The sequence below is a fragment of the Pan paniscus genome, chromosome 10, assembly GCF_029289425.2.
Source record: "Pan paniscus chromosome 10, NHGRI_mPanPan1-v2.0_pri, whole genome shotgun sequence".
NCBI classification, from domain to species: Eukaryota; Metazoa; Chordata; class Mammalia; order Primates; family Hominidae; genus Pan; species Pan paniscus.
In genome coordinates, this window is record NC_073259.2 from 129,762,364 (window position 1) to 129,784,696 (window position 22,333).

General features: G+C 47.9%; 1 long non-coding RNA gene across 1 annotated transcript; it reads left to right on the forward strand.

The window, feature by feature from the left end:
* Positions 1 to 130: 130 nt before the first annotated feature.
* LOC106635403 (uncharacterized) lies at positions 131 to 15,714 on the forward strand. The gene is made up of 2 exons (XR_008620516.2): positions 131 to 3,956; positions 15,404 to 15,714. It is a non-coding gene; the product is annotated as an uncharacterized LOC106635403 (long non-coding RNA).
* The last annotated feature ends 6,619 nt before the right edge of the window (positions 15,715 to 22,333 follow it).

The window sequence follows — 22,333 nt, forward strand, 5'->3', positions numbered from 1 at the left end:
AGCAGCCTGGATCATTCCCTTCTCTCCTTCAGGGCTTTATTAAAAAATCACCTTCTCAGTGAGGAGTTCCTGGAATCACCCTATTTAAAGTTGGAATTTCCATATACACTTGCCAACCCCCTCATTTCTGTTTTATGTCCTCTTTAGCACTTAGCACCACCACACGTACACCCCTTATTTATTGTCTGTCTCTTGGAAGATCAACTTTTTTTTTCTTCCAACTTCTATTTTCAATAAAAATTTCAAACACAGAAAAAAAAATAACTACAATGAACACCTGTTACTGCCTCTGCCTATGTTTAACAATTACTGGCATTTTGCCCTATTTGAAAACAGAAAAGTTTTTGTGCTTTCTCACTGCCATCTCTGTAGGACCTAGAGGTGTGCCAGACACACAAAGTTGTTCAATAAATATTTGTTGGATAAATGAATGAATGAATGAATGATGTGCTTTGGGGGACTCCTGCTGCGGGGGTTGGTGGTCCTCAGGTTAAGGATTCCTTCTAGAAAGGAGTCAGAGTCTCAGCCGGGTGTGGTGGCTCACGCCTGTAATCCCAGCACTTTGGGAGGCCAAGGTGGGTGGATCACTTGAGATCAGGAGTTCAAGACCAGCCTGGCCAACATGGTGAAACCCCATCTCTACTAAAAATACAAAAGTTAGCCGGGCATGGTGTCCCACACCTGTAATCCCAGCTATTCGGGAGGCTGAGGCAGGAGAATTGCTTGAACCCTGGAGAGGCAGGCTGCAGTGAGCCAAGATCACTCTGGGCAAAAGAGTGAGACCCTGTCAAAAAAAAAAAAAAAAAGAGAAGTAACAGAGAGATAGAGGAAAGAGAGGAAGAAAGAGACAGAGGCCAGGTGCAGTGGCTTACGCCTGTAATCCCAGCACTTTGGGAGGCTGAGGTGGGCGGATCACGAGGTCAGGAGATCGAGACCATCCTGGCTAACACAGTGAGACCCTGTCTCTACTAAAAATACAAAAAATTAGCCGGGCGTGGTGGCGGGCGCCTGTAGTCCCAGCTACTTGGGAGGCTGAGGCAGGAGAATGGCATGAACCCGGGAGGCGGAGCTTGCAGTGAGTCGAGATCGCGCCACTGCACTCCAGCCTGGGCGACAGAGCAAAGACTCTGTCTCAAAAAAAAAAAAAAAAAAAAAAAAAAGAAGGAAAGAAAGAATGAAGAGAGAAAGAAAAAGAAAGCGAGAGAGAGAAAGAAAAAGAAGGAAAGAAAGAGAGAGAGAGAAAGGGAAAGGGAAACCAGAGTCTCCAGGCATGGTTGTGGAAATGATACTTTGCTGTGGAGTGCTCAGCTTGCCTCATCTGCTTCCCAAGCTGTGTGCCCACAGGGCTGTGTCCTCCTGGAAGGACCACTTTTTCTACTTGGCACAAGGTACCGTCCAGGCTGGAGACAACCCTGAGAGGACCTGCTCTTCTGGGGTGGGGATCCCTCTGCTGTACAGAAGCAGCTCTATCTGCTGCAGACCATTCTGTCCATGCTATCCCAGGCTGCAACCCCAACACTGAGCACAGGCCTGGTGCACAGGTGCACAGCACACACTTGGCAAATCTCTGTGGAACAGAGAAATGGGTGGATATCCTGTCATCTGCCCCTTTGTCCTCAGATCCGTTCTTTTTATTTTATTTTTTTATTATTGTTTTTTGAGACAGAGTCTTGCTCTGTTACCCAGGCTGGAGTGCAGTCGCACGATCTCAGCTCACTGCAGCCTCCGCCTCGTGGGTTCAAGGGATTCTCCCACCTCAGCCTCCAGAGTAGCTGGGATTACAGATGGCAGCCACCATGCCCTGCTAATTTTTGTATTTTTAGTAGAGGCGGGGTTTCACCATGTTGACCAGGCTGGTCTCCAACTCCTGAACTTAGGTGATCATCCCGCCTCGGCCTCCCAAAGTGCTGGGATTATAGGCGGGAGCTACTGCACCCGGCCTCATTATTTTTATTTTTTATATTTTATTTTATTTTATTTATTTATTTATTTTGAGACAGAGTCTCGCTCTGTCACCCAGGCTGGAGTGCAGTGGCGCAATCTCGGCTCACTGCAAGCTCCGCCTCCCTGGTTCACGCCATTCTTCTGCCTCAGCCTCCCGAGTAGTTGGGACTATAGGCGCCCGCCACCACGCCCGGCTAATTTTTTGTATTTTTAGTAGAGACGGGTTTCACCGTGTTAGCCAGGATGGTCTCGATCTCCTAACCTCGTGATCCTCCCGCCTCGGCCTCCCAAAGTGCTGGGATTACAGGCATGAGCCACCGCACCAAGCCTTATTTTTTATTTTTTGTTTTATTTATTTTTATTTTTTGAGACAGAATCTCACTTTGTCACCCAGGCTGGCGTGTAGTGGCACGATCTCTGCTCACTGCAACCTCTGCCTCCCGGGTTCAAGTGATTCTCCTGCCTCAGCCTCCCGAGTAGCTAGGATTACAGGTATGCATCACCATGCCCGGCTAATTTTTGTATTTTTTGTAGAGACGGGGTTTCACCATGTTGGCCAGGCTGGTCTTGAACTCCTGACCTCAGGTGAGCCACCCACCTTGGCCTCCCAAAGTGCTGGGATTACAGGCATGAGCCACTGCGCCTGGCCTTTTAATTTTTATTCTATTTTTTTTTTATAGACAATATTTTGCTTTGTACCCAGGCTAGAGTGCAGCAGCGCAATCAGAGCTCACTGCAGCCTTGAACTCCTGGGCTCAAGAGATTATCTTGCCTCAGCCTCCTCAGTAGCTGGGACTGCAGGGACACACCACCACACTTCGCTACTTTTTTTTTTTTTTTTTTTTTGAGACAGGTTTCACTATTTTGCCTAGGCCAGTCTCGAACTCCTGGCCTCAAGTCTCCTCCCCGCCTTAGCCTCTCAAAGTGCTAGGATTACAAGTGCCAGCCACCACACCAGGCAGATCCATTATTTGCCCTTCTCCTGCTGTGCTTTGTTTGGCAGGGATGCTGCCTCCTGCCTCTGGGCAGTGACTTCCCCGCAGTGACTTCTGGCTGCATTCAGCCAATGGCAGATGCTGGGGTCTTTCCCTCTTTCTCTGCTTCAGGGAGTGTCTCTGGCAGAAAGTGCACCTGGTTTCATCTCTTGCTGCCCAGGTCTGGCCTGTGGGCTCTGTGAGCACTTCTTCCCTTCGCCTCTCCAGCCCTAGGTATCATCTTTTCTCCTGCTGCTCTTTCTATTCATCCAACACTGTTATCACTATGAAGAAATTCCTTTTGTGGAACTACCTGGCACGTGATTTGGGTTTTCTACCAAGACTCTGACTGCTAGAGTAGTGTGGTCAGGTGTCCCATAACACCAAAAATATATGTCCCTGGTGAGATTGCTGCCCAGTTGGTGCAGGTGACCCGAGACTGCAGCCAACACTGCTGGTGCCCACCTTGGTCCCTTTAGGTCCTTCCTACCAGTTCTGTGTGCTGACCCCAGGTTTCTTTTTCTTTCTTTCTTTTTCTTTCTTTTTTTTTTTTTTTGAGACGGAGTCTCATTCTGTCGCCCTGGCTGGAGTACAATGGCGCGATCTCAGCTCACTGCAACCTCTGCCTCCTGGGTTCAAGCGATTCTTGTGCCTCAGCCTCCTGAGTGACTGGGATTACAAGCGCTCACCACCACGCCCGGGTAATTTTTGTATTTTTAGTATAGACAGGGTTTCACCATGTTGGCCAGGCTGGTCTCAAACTCCTGACCTCAGGTGATCCACCTGCCTCGGCCTCCCACAGTGCTGGGATTACCGGTGTGAGCCACTGTGCCTGGCCTGACCCCCTGGTTTCTAAGTATTTTGGTTCTTTCACCTCCAGTTCTTCAGAGGACGGTCCCTGAGTTACTGAAGCCACTTCACCTGTTTGGGCAGAGAGCTGGGAGTGCCCAGAGCTGACACCCTCCAGGTGACCCACAGGTAACGGCTGACCCACGCTGGAGTGTAGGAGCCTTGCTTCAAGACCACACAGACTTTGAGGTGATGTTTTTCCTTTTTTTCTTTTTGGTGATTTCTTATTTTGGTAATATATACATAACATTAAAGTTACCATTTTATTTTTGTCCCAACTACAAACTCATATTTTAAATATTTTTAAGTGCACACTTTAGGGGCATTAAGTACATTGACATTGTCCTACAACCATCACCTCCATCCATCTCTAGAACTTTTTCATCTTGCCAAACAAACATTCAGCCCCATTCAACACTAACTCTTGTTCCCCTTCCCTTTCCTCAGCCCCTGGCACTCACCATTCTGCTTTTTTTTTTTTTTCTGAGACAGAGTTTCACTCTTGTTGCCCACACTGGAGTACAATGGCGCGTCTCTGCTCACTGTAACCTCTGCCTCCCAAGTTCAAGCCTTTCTCCTGCCTCAGCCTCCTGGGTAGCTGGGATTACAGGCAACCACCACCATGCCCAGCCAATTTTTGTATTTTTAGTAGAGATGGGGTTTCACCATGTTGGCCAGCCTGGTCTTGAACTTCTGACCTCGGGTGATCTACCTGTCTCGGCCTCCCAAAGTGCTGTGATAAGAGGCATAAGTCACTGCTCCTGGCCAGTGCTTTTTTTAAAAAAAAACAGTCAGATCTCATGAGAACTCACTCTCCCGATGACAGCACCAAAAGGGATGGTATTAAACCATGAGAAACCTCTCCCATGATCCACTCACCTCCCAGCAGGCCCCACCTCCAGCATTGGGGATTACATTTCAATATAAGATTTGGGAAGGGACGCAGATCCAAACCATATCATAGAAGTAGGGTCTCATTCTGTCACCCAGGCTGGAATGTAGTGGCACGAACATGGCTCACTGCAGCCTCAAACTCCTGGGCTCAAGTGATCTTCCTGCCTTGGCCTCCCAATAGCAGGGATTACAGGCACACACCACCACACCCCGCTAATTATCTTATTTTTTGTAGAGAAAGGGGGTCTCACTATGTTGCCCAGGATAGTCTCAAACTCCTGGGCTCAAACGACCCTCCCGCCTGGGCCTCTCAAAGTGCTGGGATTACTTTGAGAGGGCATGAGCCCCTGCACCTGGCCTTATTGCATCATCTGTATTTAATTCATTGGGTGCACCTTTCTCTCTCCCAGTAGACTGTAATTGATGGACAGAAAACTTCCTCAGTGTATCTTCCTGCCTTATACAAGGTTCTTTGGTTGCCAGTAGAGAAAGCATTTCATATTACCCCAAAAGGGAAATTTATTACAAGGATGTTAAGAGTCTTTCGTGGAGTCTAATAACAGGAAATTCAGCTGGAGTTTACAAGGAACTGGACTCCAGCGTTGGACACCTGTCTACAGCAAAGCCTCTCTCTCTCTCTCTCTCTCTCTCTCTCTCTCTCTCTCCCCCTCTCTCCCTCCCCTCAGTCTTTCTTGTTCTGTGAATCAGCTTTCTCATGCTCATGGTGGGAAGCAGCTGCCCCTTTTGTCACCTCAGTTCCAATCCCTCCCAGAAACTTACTGGCTGTTTCTGAATTCCAGTCCCCAAACCCTGATTGGCCCAGCTGGGTCTGGAGTCTGCCCCTGGCCAGTCATGCTGCTGCCACTGTGGTTCTTTTTATGAAATTTTCCTCTCCTCCTTAGGTACCTAGCCAGCAGCCCTGGCCCGTCTTCAACCCGGTACAAACTGTCTCTTGGCTGGTGGCCTGTCCAGAGCCACCCTGCCACTCGTTGAGGGGTGCCTCATGACCTGGAACCTTCTCTTCCTTGACCAGGCTAAGACACAGCCCCAAGCCTCAGTCCCAGCATGGCAAAGAGCTCATTCGCAGCCCCTAATCAGACCCTGGCTCAGAGGAAGCCAGGACTGCCCCATCGAGAAGAATCTGGGCCAAATTAGGGCTCATCTGCATCTGCAGGCCAGCCGGAAGGGCAGGTTACACAAATCTATGAGATTATTCTCCCTATGGGGTCAGAGTTGGGTAACATTATTCACAACACCTGAGTAGGTGGTTCAGGCTGGCCCCTCCCAGACACTGACATGCCAAGAGCATTAGGCCTGGGGGGCTCCTGTCCCAAATACCCTTCGGATAATCACTTTCCAGATCTGAGTGGCAAGGATATGGCTGAGCGCCATATTCAAGGATCTTGTTTACAGCTTGGGGTGAGAGGAGTTGCCCTGTATAGTCTGGGGCAAGAGGGACTCCCCTCAACACCCACAGATAAATGTCCCCTCAATCAGCAAGGCATGGTCTTGTTGACCCTCTCCTGGGCACACACCTTTAGCTTCCCTCCTGGATGTTCAGCCTTGGCAGGGAGTCCTGAGATTTCTTTTTTTTTTTTTTTCTTTTACAGAGTCTCGCTCTGTCACCCAGACTAGAGTGCAGTGATGCGATCTTGGCTCACTGCAACCTCCACCTCCTGGGTTAAAGTGATTCTTGTGCCTCGGCCTCTCAAGTAGCTGGGAGTATGGGCACTGCCGCCATGCCCGGCTAATTTTGTATTTTTAGTAGAGACACGGTTTCACCACGTTGGCCAGCCCGGTCTCCAACTCCTGACCTCAAGTGATCCGCCCACCTTGGTCTCCCAAAGTGCTGGGATTACAGGCATGGGCCACAGCACATAATAGACAAAAGGTGGACACCATCCAGATATCCATCAATAGATGAGCAGATAAACAGAATGCGCTCTGTCCATGCCATGGAATCCTATTTGGCTATAAAAAGGAATGAAGTTCTTTTTTTTTTTTTTTTTTTTTTGGGATGGAGTCTCGCTTTGTCACCCAGGCTGGAATGCAGTGGCGCCATCTCGGCTCACTGCAAGCTCCGCCTCCCAGGTTCACACCATTCTCCTGCTTCAGCCTCCAGAGTAGCTGGGACTACAGGTGCCCGCCACCATGCCTGGCTAATTTTTTGTATTTTTTTTTTAGTAGAGATGGGGTTTCACTGTGTTAGCCAGGATGGTCTCGATCTCCTGACCTCATGATCCGCCAGCCTCAGCCTCCCAAAGTGCTGGGATTACAGGCGTGAGCCACCGCACCCAGCTTTTTTTTTCTTTTCTAAGACAGAATCTCACTCTCTCGCCCTTGCTGAAGTGCAGTGGTGCAATCTCTGCTCACTGCAACCTTCTCTTACCAGGTTCAAGAGATTCTCCCACTTCAGGCTCCAGAGTAGCTGGGATTACAGGCGTGTGCCACAACACCTGGCTAATTTTGTATTTTTAGTAGAGACGAGGTTTCACTATGTTGGCCAGGCTGGTCTTGAACTCCTAACCTTAAGTGATCTGCCCACCTTGGCCTCCCAAAGTGCTGAGATTACAGGCATGAGCCACTGCACCCGGCCTAGGAATGAAATTCTGATAGGTGCTACAAAATGGTGAACCGTAAAAATGTAATGCTGGCGGCTGGGCGCGGTGGCTCACACCTGTGATCCCAGCACTTTGGGAGGCCGAGGCAGGTGGATCACCTGAGGTCAGGAGTTTGAGACCAGCCTGGCCAACATGGTGAAACCCCATGTCTACTAAAAATACAAAAAATTAGCCGGGTGTCGTGGTGGACGCCTGTAATCCCAGGTACTTGGGAGGCTGAGGCAGGAGAATCTCTTGAACCCAGGAGGCAGAGGTTGCACAGTGAGCTGAGATCGCATCACTGCACTCCAGCCTGGGCAACAAGAGCAAAACTCCGACTCAAAAAAAGAAAAAAAAAGCCCATAATGCTAAGTGGAAGTGTATAAATGCTAAAAGGCCACACAGTATGTGATTCCATTCATTTGAAATGTCTGGGATAGGCAAAGGCACAGAGACAGACGGTAGATTAGTGCTTGCCAGGGACTGGAGAGGGAAGTGATAGCTAAGGACTACAGGGTTTCTTTTGAAAATGTTCTCAAATTCACCGTGCTGATAGTTGCATAAGTCTGTGGACACACTAAAAACCATTGAATTGTACACTTTATTTATTTATTTATTTTGAAAATGTTCTCAATTTCACCGTGCTGATAGTTGCATAAGTCTGTGGACACACTAAAAACCATTGAATTGTACACTTTATTTATTTATTTATTTATTTAAGATGGAGTCTCACTCTGTCGTCCAGGCTGGAGTGCAGTGGCACGATCTCGGCTCAAGTGATTCTCCTGCCTCAGCCTCCCGAGTAGCTGGGATTACAGGTGCCTGCCACCATGCCCAGCTAATTTTTGTATTTTCAGTAGAGACGGGGTTTCACCGCATTGGCCAGGCTGGTCTCAAACTCCTGACCTTGTGATCAGCACGCCTCAGCCTCCCAAAGTGCTGGGATTACAGGCGTAAGCCACCGTGCCCGGCCAGAATTCACTCATTTAAAGTGTACAGCTGGGAACGGCGGCTCAGGCCTGTAATCAGCACTTTGGGAGGCTGAGGTGGGCGGATCACCTGAGGTCGGGAGTTTGAGACCAGCCTGACCAACATGGAGAAACCCCGTCTCTACTAAAAATACAAAATTAGCCGGGCTTGGTGGTGCATACCTGTAATCCCAGCTACTCCGGAGGCTAAGGCAGGAGAATCGCTTGAACCTGGGAGGCGGAGGTTGCAGTGAGCCAAGATCACGCCATTGCACTCCAGCCTGGGCAACAAGAGCGACACTCCGTCTCAAAAAAAAAAAAAGAAAAAGAAAAAAGAAAAAAAAGAAAAAGTCTCTCATGCAGAATGAGCGCCCTCTAGGGGCTGTCAGGTGTCCAGAGCGAGTCACAGACCACTTTTTTTTTTTTGAGATTTCTGCTAAATTGAAAACCAGGTAAATGTCAAAAGAAGGTAACATAGAATGGGCTAAATTTTGTTTAACTTTTTATGGAAGTGTAAAGTGCATATAGAAAAGTGGGGCAGGCATGGTGGCTCACCCCTGTAATCCCAGCACTTTGGGAGGCCGAAGTAGGAGGATTGCTTGAGGTCAGATCAGACCAGCCTGGGCAACATACTGAGACCCCCATCTCAAAAAAAATTAAAAAAATTTAAAAATAGCTGGATGTGGTAGTGCATGCCTGTAGTCTCAGCTACTCAGGAGGTTGAGGCGAGATCACTTGAGCCCAGCAGGTCGAGAGGTCGAGGCTTCAGTGAGTGGTGATCACACCACTGCACTTCAGCCTCGGTGACAGAGCAAGACCGTGTCTCAAAAAAAAAAAAAAGGGGGGGGGCCAGGAGCGGTGGCTCACACCTGTAATCCCAACACTTTCGGAGGCCAATGCAGGTAGATTGCTTGAGACCAGGCATTTAAGACCAACCTGGGCAACATGGCTAAATCTCGTCTCTACAAAAAAATTTTTTTAATTAGCTGGGCAATGTGGTGCATGCCTATGGTCCCACCTACTCCAGAGGCTGAGGTGGGAGGATCACCCAAGGCCCAGGAAGTGAAGGTTGCAGTGACCAGTAATCATGCCTATGCACACCAGCCTGGGTGGCAAAGTGAGACCCTGTCTCAAAAAAAAAAAAAAAAGTGGAAATATCATCAGTGTATACCTTGATAAATTTTCACAAACTGAACACAGCATTTTGTCAAAACCAATAGTCTCTGGGACCATCTCTCTCCGGAACAATGCCAAAAGTCTAAATTCGAGTCCTTCTATATGTGTGAGGACACTCCTGAGTTGACTTTGTAGGCCCCTTTTTTTTGTCTCCTTTTTCCCCTTATTTTTCCAAAGGAAAATGAGGTGCCATCTGGGCCGGGCACGGTGGCTCATGCCTGTAATCCCAGCACTTTGGGAGGCCGAGGTGGGAGGATCACGAGGTCAGGAGTTCGAGACCAGCCTGGCCAATATGGTGAAACCCCCATCTCTACTAAAAATACAAAAATTAGCTGGGCGTGGTGGCCAGCGCCTGTAGTCCCAGCTACTCCAGAGGCTGAGGCAGGAGAATCGCTTGAAGCCGGGAGGCGGAGGTTGCAGTGAGCCGATATTGTGCCACTGGGCGACAGAGCGAGACTGCGTCTCAAAAAAAAAAAATGAGGTCTCATCAATGAGGTGGCTATTTTTGTTTGTTTATTTATTTATGTATTTATATTATTATTTTTAGAGACAGGGGCTCACTCTGTTGCCCAGGGTGGAGTCAAGTGGCCTGATCATACCTCACTGCAGCTTTGAACTCCTGCCTCAGCCTCCCTTGTATTTATTTATTTATTTATTTATTTATTTGTGAGGCAGAGTCTCACTTTGTCACCTAGGCTGGAGTGCAGCGGTGTACTCATGGCTTACTGCAGCCTCAACCTCCTGGGCTCAAGTGATCCTCCCACCTCAGCCGCCCAAGGAACTGGGACCACAGGTGTGTACCACCACAGTCGGTTAACTTTTGTATTTTTTGTAGAGACCAGGTTTCGTTGTGTTGCCCAGGCTGGTCTCGATCTCGTAGGCTAGAGTGATCCTCCTGCCTCAGCCTCCCAAAGTGCTGAGATTGCAAGTGTGAGCCACTGTGCCTGTCCCCTCCCTTGTATTTGAATTTAAATTTAAGTTAGATAAAATTAAAAATTCCTCAGTCACAGTAGCCACGTTCCAAGTGCTTTGTGGACACATGCTGGACTATATGGGACAGACATATGCAGACATTGTGGCACCCTCGCCAGTTCTACTGGACAGAGCTGCTCTAGGGATGAGTTTTCACTGTAGCCTCAATCCCTTCTTTGGAGAGTTTCCTTTTGCTTCTCTCTCTCCCCCTAACCCTCTTTCTCCAGAAAAAAAAAAGGTCAGGCTGGATGTGGTGGCTACGCCTATAATCCTAGCACTCTGGCCTGCCTGGTCTCGGCCTCTCAAAGTGTGACTTGAGGTCAGGAGTTCAAGACCAGCCTGGCCAATATGGTGAAACCTCGTCTCTACTAAAAATACAAAAATGAGCTGGGCATGGTGGCAGGCACCTGTAATCCCAGCTACTCCAGAGGCTGAGGCAGGAGAATTGCTTGAACCCAGGAGGCAGAGGTTGCAGTGAGCCGAGATCGCGCCATTGCACTCCAGCCTGGGCAACAGAGCAAGCCACCGTTTCAAAAAAAAAAAAAAAAAAGGTCAACAACATGCTCTGTCAAAACCTAACATCATGTCTGCAGGGATAAGCCAGTGAAAATTACAGTGTTTGAAAATAGTTGTTAGGCAAAGAAATAAAGCTAATAAATCATCCCAAGGAAAAATGCGTGGCCTCACTAGAATTAAATAAATGAAAATTAAAATAACCCTGCCATACCATTACATACTGTCTAGACTAGGAAAAATGTGTAAAAATGATGGCCTGCGATATTGGAAAAAGAGACACCATTACACGTGGCTAGCCATCCTCGCAATTAGGTAAATCTTCCTGAAGAACCATCTGGAACTGTTACAGGAACTATAAAACCATTTTCTGACTGAATAATTCCACTTAATGACTATTTGTTCAACATATATAGCTGGCATGAGGCACAGTACTTGGCACTTCACATACTTTTTTTTGTTTTTTGGTTTTTTTTGAGACGGAGTCTCGCTCTGTCGCCCAGGCTGGAGTGCAGTGGCGCGATCTCAGCTCACTGCAAACGCCGCCTCCTGGGTTCAAGAGATTCTCCTGCCTCAGCTTCCTGACTTCAGACACACTTTTTTAAGAATTTACTTTTTGCAACAATCCTATGAGATTGGTAGGTATCCTGATCTTTGTTTTAAAAAGAAGCAAACTGTCCAGGCGCAGTGGCTCACCGCTGTAATCCCAGCACTTTGGGAGGCTGAGGTAGGAGGATCACTTGGGTCAGGAGTTCAAGACCAGCCTGGCCAACACAGCAAACCCGGTCTCTACTAAAAATACAAAAATTAGCTGGGCGTGGTGGCCGAGGCAGGTGGATCACTTGAGGTCAGGAGTTCGAGACCAGTCTGGCCAACATAGTGGAACCTCGTCTCTACTAAAAATACAAAAATTAGCTTGGTGTGGTGGTGCACGCCTGTAATCCCAGCTACTCAGGAGGCTGAGGCAGGAGAATTGCTTGAACCTGGGAGGTGGAGGTTGCAATGAGCCAAGATCGTGCCACTGCACGCCAGTCTGGGCAACAGAGTGAGACCCTGTCTCAAACAATAAAATAAAAATAAATAAATAAAAAGCAGCCAACTGTTAGGTTCCCAGAAGTTAGGTGACATATCCACAGTAAAAGAGCAAGGAAGTGAAGAGCCAAAATTCAGTCGCAGGCCTCTTAACCTGGGAAGACCGGCCCAGAACCCCACATTGCCTCCCATTCCAGAGAATTGCCTTCAGTCAGGTCATCCCAGTGCTTTGAGAGGCCAAGGCAGGAAAATCGCTTGAGGCCAGGAGTTCCAGTCTAGCTTGGGCAACAAGACCATGTCTCTATATAGTCCTTGCTACTTGGGAGGCTGAGGTAGGACGATTGCTCGAGCCCATGAATTAGAGGCTGCAGTGAGCTACGCACTCCAGCCTGGGAGACACAGTGAGACACAATCTTAAAAGAAAAAAAGAAAAGAAAAAAGCCAGATGTGGTGATGTGCACCTGTAGTACAGCTACTCGGGAGGGTGAGGTAGGATCGCTTGAGCCCAGGAGATGGAGGCTGCAGTGAGTTATGATCTCGCCACTGTATTCTAGCCTGGACGGCAGAGTGAGACCCTGTCTCTTAAAAAATAATAATAAATAAAAATAATTTTAAAGAGAGGTTGGGGCCGGGCACGGTGGCTCATGCCTGTAATCCCAGCACTTTGGGAGGCCGAGGCGGGCAGATCATGAGGTCAGGAGTTTGAGACCAGCCTGGCCAACATGGTGAAAACCCGTCTCTAGTTAAAAATACAAAAAAATTAGCCAGGTGTGGTGGCGGGTGTCTGTAATGCCAGCTACTCGGGAGGCTGAGGTAGGAGAGAATCACTTGATCCCGGGAGGCGGAGGTTGCAGGGAGCCCAGATCGCGTCATTGCATGCCAGCCTGGGCAACAAGAATGAAACTTTGTCTCAAAAAAAAAAAAAAAAAAAAAAAGAATTGCCACCAAAGAAAGGAATAGTACACTGGGATGGAGGAATAAATTTATGCAAAAATATACATATGAAAGTAATTATTACATATTATTACAGGAGAAAAATTGTAAAATGCACACAGCAATGTAAGTTTGGTTTACACATAGTAGGTGCTCAATAAATGCTTAATATAAAAAAGCAATTCGGTTGTATCTACAGCTAACAATATACTATCTGGTACACTTTAAAAATACTCTCATGTCAAGTATTTTTACCACAATAAAATAAAATTATTTTTAAAACCCCAAACCAAAAAAATCCATAATTCGGAGGAATTCTGGCCCTTTAAAAGCCAGAGAGGCTGGTTAAGAGAGAAAGGCGGGTCCTGGAGCTGGTGTAATAAGCTCTTTGCCTCATTTAAATGAGCATGCGTGAAGGTCGCCCCGGTGCCTGAGTCACGTTCCTGTACTCAATGCGCCTGCGCTTCCTGAAGCCAGACTGGGCCCTCGGCTCCGCCCGCCTATTTAAGTGGGCGGAGACAGTCGCGTGAGTTCAGTGGACCCACAATCTCCCGCGCAATTAACCAGACCCGCCCCTTTACACATGCGCATACGTCAGCAGTTGACAGTTGCTGAAAGACGCCTGGAGTTGGGCCTGCGCTCTGGACGCTCCTGCCGGAAGTGGGCGGGATCGCGTTCCAACGCCGCAAGGGCGATGAGAGCGCGGAGGAGGCGCCGGTGGCCGAGTTTGGGGCGGGGACTGTCCCCAATGCTCCGCAGCAAGGTTACTCGACCAAAAAATGTCACGACTGGGAATATGAACACAGAGAATTTACCCTTCAATTTAAAAAAGATTTGAGCCGGGCGCGGTGACTCACACCTGTAATCCCAGCACTTTGGGAGGCCGAGGCGGGTGGATCACCTGAGGTCAGGAGTTCGAGACCAGTCTGGCCAACATGGTGAAACCCCGTCTCTGCCTAAACAAAATACAAAAATTAGCTGGGCGTGGTGGCGGGCGCCTGTAATCCTAGCTACTCGAGAGGCTGAGGCAGGAGAACCTCTTGAACCCAGGAGGTGGAGGTTGCAGTGAGCTGAGATTGCACCATTGCACTCCAGCCTGGGTGACAAGAGTGAAACTCCGTCTAAAAAAAAAAAAGAGTCGGCCGGGCGCGGTGGCTCACGCCTGTAAACCCAGCACTTTGGGAGGCTGAGGCAGGTAGATCACCTGAGGTCGGGAGTTGGAGACAAGCCTGACCAACATGGAGAAACCCTGTCTCTACTAAAAATACAAAATTAGCCCGGCATGGTGGCTCATGCCTGTAATCCCAGCTACTCGGGAGGCTGAGGCAGGAGAATCGCTTGAACCCAGGAGGCACAGGTTGTGGTGAGCCGAGATCGCGCCACTGCAGCCATTGCACTCTGGCCTGGGCAACAAGAGCAAAACTCTGTCTCAAAAAAAAAAATAGTAATAATAAAATTTTTAAAAAGAGCCCTAAGCCAAGAATGGACCTGCTTTGAAAAGAATGAACTGCTTCGTATGTCCCTCATAAAAAGCATAGAAAAGTAATGAAAAAGCAACATGAAAACCCTTAAATGGACTCAAAATCTACACCTAGTTAATATGATGTTCCCTGCATTCAGAAGGGCCTTGTGCTTGGGTTAATACCCTCCTGTCGGTATTTCAAAATTCTTTTTTTTTTTTTTTTTGGAGTCTCCCTCTGTTGCCCAGCCTGGAGTTCAGTAATGTGATCATGGCTCACTGCAACCTCCACCTCCCAGGTTCAACTGATTCTCCCACCTCAGCCTCCCGAGTAGCTGGGATTACATGCATGTGCCACTATGCCCGGCTAATTTTTAATTTTTAGTAGAAATGGGGTTTCATCATGTTGGCCAGGCTGGTCTTGAACCCCTGACCTTAGGCTTCCTGACCTGATCCACCCCCCTCGGCCTCCCAAAGTGCTGGGATTACAGGTGTGTGCCCTTGCGCCCGGCCCATTTTCAAATTCTTCATAATTTTTTTTTTTTTTTTTTGAGACATGGTCTCCCTCTGTTGCCCAGGCTTGAGTGCAGTGGTGCGATCACAGCTCACTGTAGCCTTGACTTTTTAGACAAGCGATCCTCCTGCCTCAGCCTCCTGAGTAGGTGGGACCACAGGCGTGTGCCACTATGCCCGCTAATTTTTTATTTTTATAGAGATGGGGTCTCGCTATCTTGCCTAAGCTGGCCTTGAACTCCTGAGCTCAAGCGATCCTCCTGCTTCAGCCTCCCAAAGTGCTGGGATTACAGGTATGAGCCACTGTATGCAGCCCCCTGCTCTTAAATAGAGCCTCATGAGAGAAACAGTCCCCTTCCCAGCTGTGGACATAGTTATGTGAGGATGTGATAGAGGCTGTGACATGCTGAGAAATACAGCCAACCTGCTGCAGATGGCAGAGAAAAAGAACTTGACCCTTAATGACATTCCTGAGCCATTCACAACACTGTAAGGTCATTGGACCCATTGTTCTGTGACATAGTAAATTTTCCTTATTGGTTAAGCACTTTTGGTTACATTTCCTTTTACTTGCAGGTGGGCTGATTGTGGAGGCTAAAGCAACTCTACCTTGCCGGCTTATCCACCATGTGGACTTCTAATTAATCTCAGTTGCCGGAATGCCTCTAAGATTTCTACGTTATCTACTGTGAAGAGCAAGTAATTACTGCAAATCCTGCCCTTGGGTCAAAACAACCTTGATGACATATTCCTTCTGAAGCACATATACTCTTTCCCTAGGTATATAAGCCTTGGGTCTGGGGGCTAACGGTGCAGGGATCCATCATCTCACAGCCACCCAAGACATGGCTTTTGTTCAAAAATCCCTATTAAATGTTTCATTCTGAGACTGGGTGGGTGGCTCATGCCTGTAATCCTAGTGCTTTGGGAGGCCAAGACAGGAGGAATGCTTGAGGCCAGGAGTTTGAGAGCAACCTGGACAAAGTGGTGAGACCTCTTTGCTACAAAAAAATGGAAAACCTTAACCGAGTGTGCTGTGGTGCACCTATAGTCCCAGCTACTCAGGAAGCTGAGGCAGGAGCATTGCTTGAGCCCAGAAGTCTGAGGCTACAGTGAGCCATGATTGTGGCACTGCACTCCAGCCTGGGCAACAGAGCGAGACTCTGTCTCTAAAAAACAAAAAAGTTTCTTTCTGAGAAACCAGGTTTGTCAGCTTCCTTCAGCTCTCAGCCCTTGCAGGTAGGTTTGCTCGTGGTAGAACACTGATACGTCACCCCCAAGCTATCCCAAGAAACCATGGTCACTGGCTTGGTAATGTGTTAGCTTGGCTAGTTGAATTGCATTTCCCAGAATTCCTTTTTCTATGTTTTTCTGGTTGGGTGGGCCATAAAGGGCAATTTTCTGTGGCATGAGATTTGGTGTGTGGAAGTAGAGCAGCAGCCATACTCTTACTGATGCCTGGAAAGCCGGGACAGAGTCACCAGCCACTTCTGCATCTCCTGAACATTGTCCTTTACCTGCCTGCGGTGGGTCCACCTGCCCCTGGATCCTTGTTTGGCTGCTGTGACCCGTGAGCCAGCTCCCTGCCTAAGGGCACCAGTGTTTCCTGCAGGACACCCATGCCATCAAAGTTGGGGACAATGAGGACTGACCTAGGTTTCAGTCTGTGCTTGTAGATTTCAGCTCTTGCTCATGGGTTCCAGATCGTTCTTGCTCTTCCCTACTTTACATCCATCTTCTGTTCTCAGCTGCCTGCCCTGCAGACTTCAGGCTCCAGCATCAGACACAGAGACCCAGCGTTATGGAGACTGTCTAACCAGATCTCACAATTGTGGAAGATCCCAACTCCTACAAAAATCTCTTAAAAACCACGTGTGGCTGGGCACAGTGGCTCATGTATGTAATTCCAGCACTTTGGGAGGCCGAGGTGAGTGGATCTCTTGAGCCCAGGAGTTTGAGACCAGCCTGGAGCAACATGGTGAAACTGTGTCTCTACAAAAGATACAAAAATTAGCTGGGCATGGTGGCATGCGCCTGTAGTCCCAGCTACTCAGGAGGCTGAGGTGGGAGGGTGACTTGAGCCCAGAATTGAAGGCTGTAGTGAGCTGTGATTGTGCCCCTGCACTCCAGCTGGGGTGACAGAGCGAGACCCTGTCTCAAAAACAACCCCTCCCCCAAAAAAGTCACCTGGATGAGGCCAGGCGCGGTGGCTCATGCCTGTAATCCCAGCACTTTGGGAGGTTGAGGCGGGCGGATCACGAGGTTAGGAAATCGAGACCATCATGGCTAACATGGTGAAACCCCGTCTCTACTAAAAATACAAAAAATTAGCCGGGCGTGGTGGCGGGCACCTGTAGTCCCAGCTACTCAGGAGGCTGAGGCAGGAAAATGGCGTGAACCCGGGAGGCGGAGCTTGCAGTGAGCCGAGATTGCACCACTGCACTCCAGCCTGGGCGACAGAGCAAGACTCCGTCTCAAAAAAAAAAAAAAAAAAAAAAAGTCACCTGGATGAAGCCTGTGCAGCCATTTCAGCCAAAGATGCTACTGGAGATGATGCCCAACACAAAGAGAGGGCAGAAATACCCCAGCTTCCCCTCCTGCCTTCCAGCCTCCCACCAGTCCCTTCCATTGACTGAGCCCAGCAGGAAGGCTGGAAAGCTCAGTCTGCGTGTTCATCACCTTGGGAAACGGAGCAGAGCAGGCGGAAGGGTAAGGAGGGGATCGGATGTCATTCAGGCAAATGACAAGTACACTAAATATTCACCCACTCGATACATATTTATTGAGTGCCGGGAGCCACGCTAAGTGCTGAGGCTACTGCCTTGCTCAAAGCAGACAAAGTCCCGTGGTTGGAGATTGGAATTGTTTTAGGATGCCAGTGAGAAGCCTAAACCGCAGGAAGACACACGGTCTCAACCACATGCTATAGCAATTACTTATATATAACATTTCCCTAACCAGACAACATGCTGGCATTGGCAGATGTTAAATGAACCAAACTGAAATACAATACACTTCTCAATTTAACCCCTCTCCAGAAAGAAGCACATGAATTTGGCAACTCCTTTAAAGATGCTAATAAGTTTGAAACATCCTTTCTATTGCCTCATGGCTCTATCACGGGAAGTACTTACAGTTTTGGAGTTACAGTTCATCTAAATTCTTTGATATAATTACATTGCTAGGACACTTTTTTTTTTTTTTTTGAGTTGGAGTCTCGCTCTGTTGCCCAGGCTGGAGTGCAGTGGCACGATCTCGGCTCACTGCAACCTCTGCCTCCTGAGTTCAAGCGATTCTCCTGCCTCAGCCTCCCAAGTAGCTGGGACTACAGGCGCCACCATCACGCCTGGTTAATTTTTTGTATTTTTAGTAGAGACAAGGTTTCACTATGTTGGCCAGGCTGTTCTTGAACTCCTGACCTCAGGTGATCTGCCCGCTTCAGCCTTCTAAAGTAATGAGATTACAGGTGTGAGCCATCATGCCCGGCGTTTTTTTTTTTCTCAGTCTCACTCTGTTGCCCAGGCTGCAGTGCAGTGGCACGATCTCGGCTCACTACAACCTCCGCCTCCTGGGTTCAAGCAATTCTCCTGCCTTAGCCTCCCAAGTAGCTGGGATTACAGGCGCCCACCACCACACCCGGCTAATTTTTGTATTTTTAGTAGAGACAGGGTTTCACCATGTTGGCCAGGCTGGTCTTGAACTCCTGACCTTAAGTGATCCATCCGCTTCATCCTCCCAAAGGCACGAGCCGTCCTGTCCGGCCATGATATATTCGTTTTTTGTTTTGTTTTTGTTTTGTTTTTTTTGAAACGGAGTTTCACTCTTGTTGCCCAGGCTGGAGTGCAGTGGCACAATCTCCGCTCACTGCAACCTCCGCCTCCTGGGTTCAAGTGATTCTCGTGCCTCAACCTCCCAAGTAGCTGGGATTACAGGAGCCCACCACTACACCTGGCTAATTTTTTTGTATTTTTAGTAAAAACGGGGTTTTACCATGTTGGCCAGGCTGGTCTCAAACTCCTGACCTCAGGTGATCCTCCCGCCTCAGCCTCCCAAAGTGCTGGGATTACAGGCATGAGCCACTGCACCCCGCCGTATTAGTTTTTTGTTGTTGTTGTTGTTGTTTTTAAGAGACAGGCTCTTGCTATGTTGTCCAGGCTGGCCTCAAACTCCTGGGCTGAAGCTGTCCTCCTGCCTCAGCCTCCAGAGTGGCTGAGATGACAAAGATGCATGCACCAGGGCACACTTATCATGTAAATTATTTGGGGTGGATCATGCCAGTTCCTAAATCAAATAATTAACTGGTTTTCCTTAATCTAGAGACAGTAACAAATAATGTGGATCTCATTCATCACTCAAGATGTTAGGCACTATGGCTGGGTTCTGTGGCTCACGCCTGTCATCCCAGTGCTTTGGGAGGCTGAGGTGGGAGGATGGCTTGAACCCAGGAGGCCAAGGCTGCAGTGAGCCATGATGGTGCCACTGCACTACAGCCTGGGCAACAGAACAAGACCCTGTCTTTCTTTCTTTTCTTTCTTTTTTTTTTTTTTTGAGACAGAGTTTTGGTCTGTCACCCAGGCTGGAGTACAGTGGTCTGATCTTGGCTCACTGCAGCCTCCACCTCGTGGGTTCAAGTGATTCTGCTGCCTCAGCCTCCCAAGTAGCTGGGACCACAAGCGCGTGCCACCACGCCTGGTTAATTTTTTTGTTGTATTTTTTGTAGAGATGGAGTTACACCATCTTGGCTGGGCAGATGTCAAACTCAAGTGACCTCAAGTGATTTGCCTGCCTTGGCCTCCCAAAGTGCTGGGATTACAGGCATGAGCCATGGCGCCCAGCCATATCTCACCTCCTAAAATAAAACAAAATCAACCAGGCAGGATGGCACACACTTGTAGTTCAGCTCCTCAGGAGGCTGCATTGAAAGGATTGCTTGAGCTCGGGAGATCAAGGCTGCTCTGAGCTGTGATTATGCCGTGGCACTCTAGACAGGGCAACAGAAAAAAAAAAAAAAAAAGAATGTCACAGCAGCAAAATGAATGAATTATAGTCACATGTAACAATGGCTGAGTCTAATATGGAGCTATAATACCAACTACAGGAAGACAGACAGACATGTATATATATATGTGTGTGTGTGTGTGTGTATAATTTATATTAATAATTTTGTTCAGCCAGGTGCTGTGGCTCACGCCTATAATCTCAGCACTTTGGAAGGCTGAGGCGGGCAGATCACCTGAGGTCAGGAGTTCGAAACCAGCCTGGTCAACATGGTGAAACCCTGTCTCTACTAAAAATACAAAAATTGGCGTGGTGGCATGCGCTTGTAATTCCAGCTACTCAGGAGGCTGAGGCAGGAGAATCACTTGAACCCAGGAGGTGGAGGTTGCAGTGAACTGAGATCGCACCATTGCACTCCAGCCTAGGCAACAGAGCAAGACTCCATCTCAAAAAATAAATAAATAAATAAATAAAAATAATTATGTTCATACATAACTTTAAAAATAAAAGATCCAAACCAGGAAAAATAAATATAAGTGGTAAAACTACAAAGAAAAGCAACTAAATTACCAGAAAAGCAAGGCTGTGGTTACGTCTGGGGGAATGAAGGAGGCCAAGGCTGAGAGTCTGCATGTTCCATGATTCTGGGCGCTGGCAGTGATTAATTTCATGACCTGGGTGGTAGGTACCTAGGTGTTCAGCTTACTATTACTTGACAAACTATACATAATGGTTTTTATGCTTTCCTCTATGCTTATTTCGTGAGAAAATATAAATGTAAAAAAAAGCTGACAAAAGCAAGTCTCAGCACATTGTTGTTTTAAATGTAATAGATTAGTATACAATTTATTTACAAGATGAACAGTGCACAACATAATAAGATATAAAGGAACATAAATTGAACTAGAATGATATACCCCAAGTTCACAATAGTGGTTGCTTCTGGAGAGTGAGAAAGTGGGGATTAATGTATAATTATATGCCAGGTGCAGTAGCTCACACCTGTAATCCCAGCACTTTGGGAGGCCAAGACAGGAGGATCGCTTTGAGATCCAGCCTGGTCAACATACTGAGACTGCCATCTCTACAGAAAATGTAAAAAATTAGCTGGGTGTGGTGGCATGCACTTGTAGTCCCAGCTACTCGAGAAGTTGAGGTAAAAGGATCACTTGAGCCTGGGAGGTTAAGGATACAGTGAACTGAGATCACATCACCGTGCTCTAGCCTGGGCGACAGAGACAGACCTTGTCTCAAATAAATAAATTAATTAAATATTTTTTAAAAGGCCAGGCCTGGTGGCTCACGCCTGTAATTCCCAGCACTTTGGGAGACCGAGGTGGGCAGATCACGAGGTCAATAGATCGAGACAATCCTGGCCAACATGGTGAAACCCCGTCTCTACTAAAGATACAAAAATTAGCTGGGCATGGTGGCTTACACCTGTAGTCCCAGCTATTCAGGAGGCTGAGGCAGAAGAATCACTTGAACCTGGGAGGCAGAGGTTGCAGTGAGCCGAGATCATGCCACTGCACTCCAGCCTGGGTGACAGAGTGAGATTCTGTCTCAAAAAAAGAAAAAAAGAGGCCAGGTGCGGTGGCTCATGCCTGTAATCCCAGCACTTTGGGAGGCCGAGGCGGGCGGATCACGTGGTCAGGAGATCGAGACCATCCTGGCTGACATGGCGAAACCCCATCTCTACTAAAAATATAAAAAATTAGCCGGGCGTGGTGGCGGGCGCCTGTAGTCCCAGCTACTTGGGAGGCTGAGGCAGGAGAATGGTGTGAACCTGGGAGGCGGAGCTTGCAGTGAGCCGAGATCGCGCCACTGCACTCCAGCCTGGGTGACAGAGCAAGACTCCATCTCAAAAAAAAAAAAAATATATATATATATACAATTATAATATATAATAATATGTAATTCTAATCTAGTGGTTTTTAAGGTATTCACAGGGTTGTGTGACCACCACCGCTATCTACTTTCGGAATATTTTCATCACTTCAAAAGGAACCTGATACCCATTAGTTGTCACTCTTCCTTTCCCCACTCCCCCAGCCCCTGGCAAGCACTTCTCTGCTTTCTGTCTCTCTGAATTTGCCTGTTCTGGACATTTCCTATAAGTGGAATCATACCCTATGTAGTCTTTTGTGATGGATGACCTTCACTTCCCACGATGTCTTCAAGGTTTTTCTATGTGACAACCTGTGTCAATACATCATTCCGTTGGATGGCTGAATCATATTCCATTGTGCGGTAGATCACATTTTGTTTATTCATTCATCAGTGGATGGACACTTGCATTGTTTCCACTTTTTGGCTTTTAGGAATAATGCTAGTATCAACATTTGTGTACAAGTTTTTGTGTGGACATAATGTTTCATTTCGTTTGGTGCTACACCCAGAAGTGGAATTGCTCTGTCATATGGTAACTTGGTGTTTCATATTTTGAGGAACTGCCAAACTGTCTTCCGAAGTGGCTGCACCATTTCACATTCCCATCGGTAATACGTG